General features: G+C 43.6%; 1 protein-coding gene across 2 annotated transcripts in view; it reads right to left on the bottom strand.

Moving 5' to 3' along the window:
- Window positions 1-2,688: 2,688 nt before the first annotated feature.
- Window positions 2,689-8,645, bottom strand: part of TMOD2 (tropomodulin 2) — a 51,113-nt gene continuing 45,156 nt past the window's right edge. For both annotated transcript variants that reach the window (XM_084754579.1, XM_084754580.1), the window contains exon 11: window positions 2,689-8,603. The gene's annotated coding sequence lies outside the window, so the exon portion shown is untranslated. The remainder of the gene's footprint in view (window positions 8,604-8,645) is intronic.

The raw sequence follows: 8,645 nt of genomic DNA, 5'->3' as shown, positions 1-8,645 counted from the left end.
TGTTTTTCAAGACAGGGCTTCTCTGTGTAACAGCTCTAGCTGTCCCAGAACTTGCTCCAGGCTGGCCTTGAACTCACAGAGATCTATTGGCCTCTGCCTCCCCATGCTGCAATTAAAGGTGTGCACCACCACCGCCAGGCAAAAGGAGAATTTGTTAAGCAAAACAATAAAGCATTATATTTCCTGATAGATGTCCGTGACAGCAAATATAGAAACCAGATCTAGGCCTCTCTTTTCCTCAGACTGTAGTCAGCCTGGGGCTCACCAAGCTGAGGCAGAGCTCAGTGGGGAAGCAGCAAGTTTAGTTTTGCTGCTGGTCCAGGTCAAATCTTTATTCAGAAAATTGGTTTAGTGTTAGCTGGCAGAAGGTGTAAACACCTACCCATGATTGTGTTCCTGTTTCCCAATTATTCTAACAAACTTCAATTATGTAAGCTTTTGGGTTTAACATGTTTCCGTTTCTCCTCTGGCTACAGTGGCTGTGCACTTTATCTTCTTTGTATTAAGGCGCCATTGTTCTTTCTGCAAATGTTCTTAAGTAAGAACACAGTGTCAGACACTTATTGTGAAGAGATACACTGTCCAAGAGTATCCAAGAACCAGGCTTTTACATTTAAAGGTAAGTTTATTGACCCCCACCATCACCACCCCATCACCCTTTTACATTTTCATTTACAACTATAATTCCAGACACAAATGAGCACATGACATCTCTGAAAGCTGAACGATCTTGGCTAATTAAAACAGTTTACATTTAGCTGAACATTAATTATCTCTGGGTGGCTAATTCCAAAGGGCCCAAAATTGCACCTTTTTGGGCCAGAGGGGTTCCTTATGTTGAGGATAAAATTAGTTTACACTGCATACATTTTTAAAAAAAAATTCACACTTACTTTTCACAAGATGTTCAACTTCACATTTAAAAGGCAAGTTAATATTTAGTGTCCTAGTGAATTAACCAACGGTGTAGCTTTGATCAAAAAGTATCAAATGAAAAATAAAGCCATGTGGCTTTTCAGTAACTGCTTAAGTAAACATATGTTACCAACAAAATTTACAAGTTTACAAGAGTATTATGTCCCTTAGTCTCTTCAACAGGATATCGGCAGCAATACACATAAGGTCACACTGACAGGCATAGAACCAGTAAGCCATTATGACTGGTGGCATGCAAGTATTTTACATTTTATGTGAATGAAAAATGCTGCTTGTTTTCTGAAAAACATGGAATAAGATCAAGATAAACGTTTACTTAAAATATAAATATGCTTTTTCCTGTACACAGAGATACGATTATTTTAATCCTATGTATCTATTTATTTTAAATTTTAAGACAAAGTCTCGTGTATCCCAGGCTGGTCTTGAACTTGTGATGCTGATGAGGATGACCTTGAACTTCTGATCCTCCTGCCTCCACCTCCCAAGCGCTCAGATTACAGGTGTACACCATCAAGCCTGGCTGAGAATCACTTAGATAAAGATTGTCACGGCTAACATTTGGTACTAAAGGAAAATTACTCAGGACATACTTTCTAGCCATCTCCTCTTTTCACTTGACTGATTCCTGTCTGCCCACTTCTAGATTGTGTCCACAGAAGTTTAAATCCTGGACCACTTTCTTTCAGCAGGAAGTGCACTTTTGATTGTCTCCTGGTATGCAATCAATCTGTGCTTGGAAATGCAAATCCACATACTACAGATGAAAATCTATGAAATACCATACTGGTCAGTTTCTTTCCTTGTACTTCCTCCCTTCCTTTCCCTCTGATTCTAAAGGAGAATATATATAAAGATATCCTTTCTGTTCTTGAGGGAAGCATCACAAGACTTTTAAAGTTTTTATTATTCTGTAGTGCTTAGGATTGAACCCACATGCCAGGAAGTGCTCTGCCACTCAGCCACCTTTCCCAGCCCTGCAGCAGCATTTCTGATGAGGCTGCTTGTCCAGAACTACTCTGAAGTAATCAAACACTGATGAAAAAGACCAGGCAACTGTCTGCAGCACGTCCCTGGAGAGGGCTGGGGCTTCCGTGGCTACCTTACACACCCATGTTCAGAATCAGAACCACAGGGTTCTAGTGTTTGGGACCTAAGGGGGACTTTTGAGAACACACTGCTTTATAGATGAAATGAAGATAAGATAGATGGAAAATCTTGCCCAAAGTGTCACATACAGCTGCAATCCAAATCAATATATATATATATATATATATATATATATATATATATATATATATATATCAATCACATGGTTGTAAACGGAGTATAATTCTTGTAGGCCTGGAGAAAATGAAGTACAAGCAACACTGATTAAGCACCTACTATGTACAAGGCACCGTATTAGATGGTACCAAAGATACAAGGACTGATCAGACACCATCCCTGTGAGGCCAGGCTCCACTGTTTTTCTTGGCTGAAATAAAGAACTGACCATGGCTGAGTTGCTGGTGATAGGTAGCTGTAGCCCCAGAGAGCTTTCTTCTCTGCCACCTGGTATGCAGATGTTAGGCATGACAGTTCTTGGAGGCCCAGGGAGATGCTCTCCAAAGCTGCCAGCGATACCGTCATCCTGGCCTCCATCACCTTTAGTGACAGGCAGCAGTGCTCTCGCCTAAATTCTTAGTCACTGTTTGAGTTCCCCTCTTGGGTCTGGTATTTACAAGAATTGCGACCACATCCTAAGGGGCTTTTTATTTTATTTTATTTTATTTTAAGACAGGATCTCATGTAACCCAGGCTGGTCTCAGATTCACTATGTAGCCAAGGATAAATCTGAGCTTTTGATCCTCCTGCCTCTACCTTTTGAATGCTGGGATTACAGGCTAGTGCTATCATGCCCAGTTTATGCAGCTCTGGGGATGAAAGCCAGGACTTTGTGCACACTAGGCAAGCGTACTACCCTGCTCAGTTACTCCCCAACCCTTTTCAAAATGACCCAGCAGAAACGGCCTATCATTTTATCACTGAACTATAACACCCACTGCTACTGCCAACTACTTCTCTCACCTCTAAGTTCAAAGTAAAACAGTTCTAGTCCCTTGCATCATACTCATGTTTCAATCTGCCCCACTCCAGAAGATGAACCAACCACTGGTGAGAGTAAAACAGACTCACAGACAGTGGGAAACATTAATGAATTGATAAACGCGACCTATTTTTGTATAGTGCTTTCTAGTTTCTACGGTGGTTTTCATCCAATTACCTGATGATATTTCTCACTACAATTCTGTGAGGTAGTTAGTGAAGATATTATTTCCATTTACTAGCTGGGGAGCTTGAGGCTTGAGAGATCAAGGGGCTTCTCCAAAGTCACTCAGCTCAGAAAGTGTGGAGTCAAGGGTCGGGGTCACTTGACTCCATTTCGGGTGCTCATCTCCCATATAGTATATAATTGGCAGGCAATTAAATGAATTGCCCATGATCATACACCTGCTAAGTGTTAGTAACGGGATTGGGATTTAGCCTCCAAATCTGCTGGTATGGTACCCGTTCACCATACCAACTAGCTGAGCCAACGCGCTCCAAATGACTGCCACAAGACACAGCCAACCAAGCCTGGTTAGCTGGTTACTCTTTTCTACCCAAGACTTCATGCCCTCTCCTTCACCCTCTCCAAGCCGACACTGTGTCATAAATAGGGATAACCTCCAATTTGTACACTGTGTCTGAGACGCAGACTTAAAATGTGCAACCCATTGCTCACCTATGGTTCGGTCAAGAGGCTGATGGGAAAGAGGTTTAGGGGTGTGAGCAGAACAGAGTTCTGCCATTAAACTAATTTAAATATTAAGTTCCCAGCCCTTCTACTTTGTAAGCATCTTGAGCCATAGTGTAAAATACTGTCAGATCTAGAATTGGGGACAAGGAAACAACAAACATTGAGGTTCTGGGCACTTCCCTCCTGTTAGTTCCCAAAGGCTGGTCTGTATTTACCCAGTGGGGTCAGCCTGATATTTACAGTGTCCGTACCTTTCTTTTATGGGTGCCTCAGTCTTGTAACCGAGAACGGAGGTGGTAGCGGCAGGGTGGGAACTGAGCAGTAAGCAAATTCAGTAACGACTTTTTGAAAAGGCACTGTCTATCATCCCAACTGAAAACACAAACTTCCCAGACCAGCATTCTTATGTTTTCTTGTCTCCTTCACAGTATCGAGGAGAGAGCAGAGCAAGTCTCAGCCATGAGAAAGGAAGTCTGTTCAAACACTTTTATCAGCTCGACAGGACCGTCTGACCAGGAGAGCATGTGGACTCTTTCACGCTGGGTCTAAGCTTTGCGCTTTAGAAATGTCTTGTGGCAGTTATTCGGAAGGCAGTGGCTCCCATAGGCTGGCGCCCGCCAGGGGCCACATCTGCACGTGGAAGAGAAGCAGCTGTTCTTGGTCTGGGGTACCAGTCTTCCTTCAGGAAAACAGGCTCCAGGGCTCCAGGCACTGTGATAGCTTCTGAGCTTTGACATGGGGACGGGCTTCTACCGGAAGATAAACCGTGTGCTGAAAGATGGGTGGGCAGCACCTGCCCCTCCAGGCACGTGACTCTCTAACCTGGGCCCACAACAACCCTGAGAGGGCTGAGGGAAGAGTGGTACCGTCAATCCACAGTCCACACGTAGCCAAATACCTCACTACAGTATTTGGCGATCTTTATGTACAAAATGTCTATATACAGTGTGTCCTACAGAGATGGAAGGAGGGGACTAATTGATGGTCACGAGTATGAAGTGATACACACGTCAGGCATACAGGAAGATCTCATGGAAGAATAAGCCAGTCAGTCTCCTAAGAGTCGTCTGCGATACGACTATGGAATGTGGTGGTGGGTGACAGAAACTGCAGACCCCAGAGTAAGTTCCCTTGGAACCTGGGTGTGGGGCAGCTCTAGAAAGGGGAAGGGGAGTGGACTTGGGGAGAGAGCCTCCCCTTCAATCAGTTGTCCAGATGTAGCCAAATACCTAGTTAGATATCTGACAACACACACACACACACACACACACACAGAGGGAGAGAGAGAGAGAGAGAGAGAGAGAGAGAGAGAGAGAGAGAGAGAGAGAGAGAGAGATCCCTCAAGGATGAAAGCAAGGGGTTTGATCACGCTGATGAGGATGAAGGAGCTTCCACTGCACACATTAGGCAGATGAAGAAATGCACTTGCACTGTGGGACCAGTTAGCATTTCCAGACTTGAGAACTTTGTCTCCTAAAAACCATCCATCTGCATGTGCCATGACAAGACACCAGTGGCAGGAACCTTCAAGGCCAGGTGAGTGGTTTTCACTTACTATGGGCCTACACAACTGCAAAGGGAAGGGAAGCATTCAGGCAGCACCAAACCCCCAAGATACTAGCTAGCAAAACATACATACTTAAAGCAATTTACATATATTATATCTCATCATGATGATATTAATGGTCCACTTTGGGCAGGTGTGTGTGTGTGTGTTTGTGTGTTTGCGTGTTTGTGTGTGTGCGTGTTTGTGTGTGTGCAGCCGTCATCTAATTAAATGATTTGATAGATTTCCCCAAGATGTATGTTTTATCTTCTAATAGTTATCTTCACTCTATAAATGCTAGTGGAAACATCACTTTACAAGCTGGGCGTGGTAGTGCAAGCCTTTAATCCTAGCACTCAGGAGGTAGAGGCAGGAGGATCACTGTGAGTGTGAGGCTAGCCTGGTCTACAAAGTGAGTCGAGGACAGCCAAGGCTACCCAGAGAAACCCTGTCTCAAACAAACAAACAAACAACAACAACAACAAACAAAAAAAGGAAACATCACTTTACAAGCTACCTAAAAATCCCTAATGATAAAACAGGTAATTTGTAATAAATAATCTTATAAACTCATTTGATAAGCTAAAATGATTTTAAATATAATCAGTAAGATTTAAAAAATAATGTTATACTCTCTTGCTTTCATAGTATGAATAATTACTTGTAAAAAGGAGTAGCCACGATCCAGTCCGATTTTTTCCTCACTTTTTGCTAGGGTGTGTCAACAACTGGGGCAAGCCCTTTCTCCACAATGTGGGGTGCAGACAACACTCTGCAGATTCAGGGGGTCTCAGGGATGAGGCAAGAGAGTGAATGAGGAAAGGGAAAAGGATTATTCACAGGAGCTTGTTAGGGACTTTGCTCTTAAAGAAGTCTGAGACTGAGAGACAGGAAAGAGACTTAGCACTCTCCCTTTGGCAACAGAGTAACCAAAAATTAAGGCTAAAATACACCATACACATTTCACCCAGGCATAAACGATGGCTGCTCATCAGCCAGCCATCTGGAGGGAAGAAAGGACTCAGTATCTTACACATTGCTCACTCCCAAGGCCTCTTCTCCCCGAGGCCAAGAGGCTAATGCTGACAGAGCTGGGAAGACTTGCGCCAAAGCACATCATAGCAGTATTTACACTGTATAGGCACAACATTCGCAAATAATCTCAAGAACATACTTGTGCCTTTACTATAATTGATTTAACCACAAGTGCATGTCATTTAATATGTTTCAGTTGACGGGGGTGTCCTGGGGGGGGGGTCTCAGGTGGCAGGCTGGCTTCCTGCCTCCGACATAGCCAACACTGATCTTGCTCCTACTCCAAGTGGCATGTGCCACCACAACTGACTTCGCCTAATCTTTAGCAGTGCTAGCAATAATTCAAAGAATTGTTGAAAACTGAACAACTAGCAACCCTATACAAACTGGCCCCAACATATCATCCCTAAGTGGGTGAGAAGGAAGGAAAAATCAGATTAAAAACCATCAAATGGGATAAAACAAAACTAATATGTTTTCAGACTGACAGGAAGATAAAATATTAGACTAAAGGATTGGGGGGGGGGTGTGACTCTAAAATGTCAGAATACCATCCTTACTGTGTCCTGAGGAGCACGGACATGAGTCAGGACAATGTGATGTTTCAGAGCATTTGGCTACTTACAGCGCACTAACCGTCCAGTTTCTCCCTCCAAGTGTCCAGTTTTTTTAAAGGCTTCTGCAAACAGATTCCAAGTGCTTTCAAGCTAATCTACTTTCCCAATAACTTGACTTACTGCTACCAAGCAAGTCAGGAATCCCCAGTAACTAAAAATATACAGGATTGGGGGTCACGATCTGCCAGAGACAGCAGCCAGCAGCGTCTTTTGCTCTGTGGCCAGCACAGGAGGTATCACCTTTATAAGACCTAGAACAACAGCTCTCAACCTTCCTAATGCTGAGACCCTTTAATACAGCTCCTCACGTTGTGGCGACCTCCACCATAAAATTATCTCCTTGCTACTTCATAACAGTAATTTTTACAACTGCTATGAATCGTAATGTTTGAATCAATGCTATGAATCTGTATTTTCCAATGGTCTTAGGTGACCCCTGTGAAAGGTTCACTCAACCCCCAAAGGGGTTGCCATGATCCACAGGTTGGTACCATTGACTCAGAGTCCTAAAGAGAAGAAGGGAAACAGGAGGGATGCTGTGTGATGAGAGGAGAGGAAAAGGAAAAGAGATGCTGTTGACAGTTACCTTCACTGTCAACTTGATGGGACTTGGGGTCGCGGAACCTGTTACTAGAGAAGTGTAACGGAGGACTCACCCAGAACGTGGGGAGCACCATCGCACAGGCTGGTCCCAGAGGCAGAGCCCCAGCATCCCTCTCTCTCTGCCTCCTGGGTGTGATGCGATGTGGCCAGCTGCCTCCTGCTTCTGCCTGCCTTTTTCCTCTGCCATGGTGCATGGTACCCTAAAACTGTGAGCCATACCGAGCCCTTCCCTCCTCATGCTCCTTCTGTCAGGTGTTTAGTCACAACACCTTGAAGTGGCTATCTAGGCAGGAGAGGGCCAGGATTATTTTGGGTCAAGGACTTCCATCCTTTGTTACCTTAATTTTGCATTGCCCTGTCCAATTGTTTTACTAAGAAATTAATGCAGTCATTTCAGCCGTGTCTCCACAGGCTTTGTTTTTGAGGTGACAAATAGCTGAGCAACAGACAATTCATTTTTACCTTAGGTTTGCAAATGTCTGGATTGACCTTGTCATGTGACAAAAATTGGCGCTTGATTTTTAAGCCAAAAGGCAGAGAAGTAGTATCATGTAACAAAAATCTATATAATTAGCCACAATGCCTGCAATTTTATCCTGAGGTCTTGTTAGGCTAAAGATGAAGCAACAATTGCTTTTCTCAAATTCATTCAATCTTATGTATCAGAAACTTTGATTAAGGTGCCATATCTTTTAAATTTATTTTTAATAATGTGTGTGCGTATGGGGGGTATGTATACATGTGTGCATGGATGCCCTCAGAGGCTGGAGGCTTCAGATTCCACTGAAGATGGAGTTATTCGCCATTGTTAGCTGCTTGACACAGGTACTGGGAACTGAACTCTGGTCCTCTGCAAAAGTAGCGAGCACCCTTAACTGCTGAGCCATCTTTCTAGCTCCTAAGATGCTGTTATTGTTGTTTTATTTAGGAATGTGCCATTTTGAATTTTTCTTTAGTAAAACTTGAAAAATTCCCACCATACCTGGAAAGCCTTTCCACAGCTTTGTAAATGCTTATCTATTAGGGAATCATTTTAAATATAATTTGAGTTGGAGATGTAGCTCAGGAGGAATAGGGTGCTCGCCTACCACACACAGGGCCCTGGGTACACCCCAGGCCTCGCCTA

The sequence above is a fragment of the Acomys minous genome (assembly GCF_964271855.1).
Source record: "Acomys minous genome assembly, chromosome: 13".
Classification (NCBI taxonomy): Eukaryota; Metazoa; Chordata; class Mammalia; order Rodentia; family Muridae; genus Acomys; species Acomys minous.
This window is presented reverse-complemented; position numbering and strand designations above follow the sequence as displayed.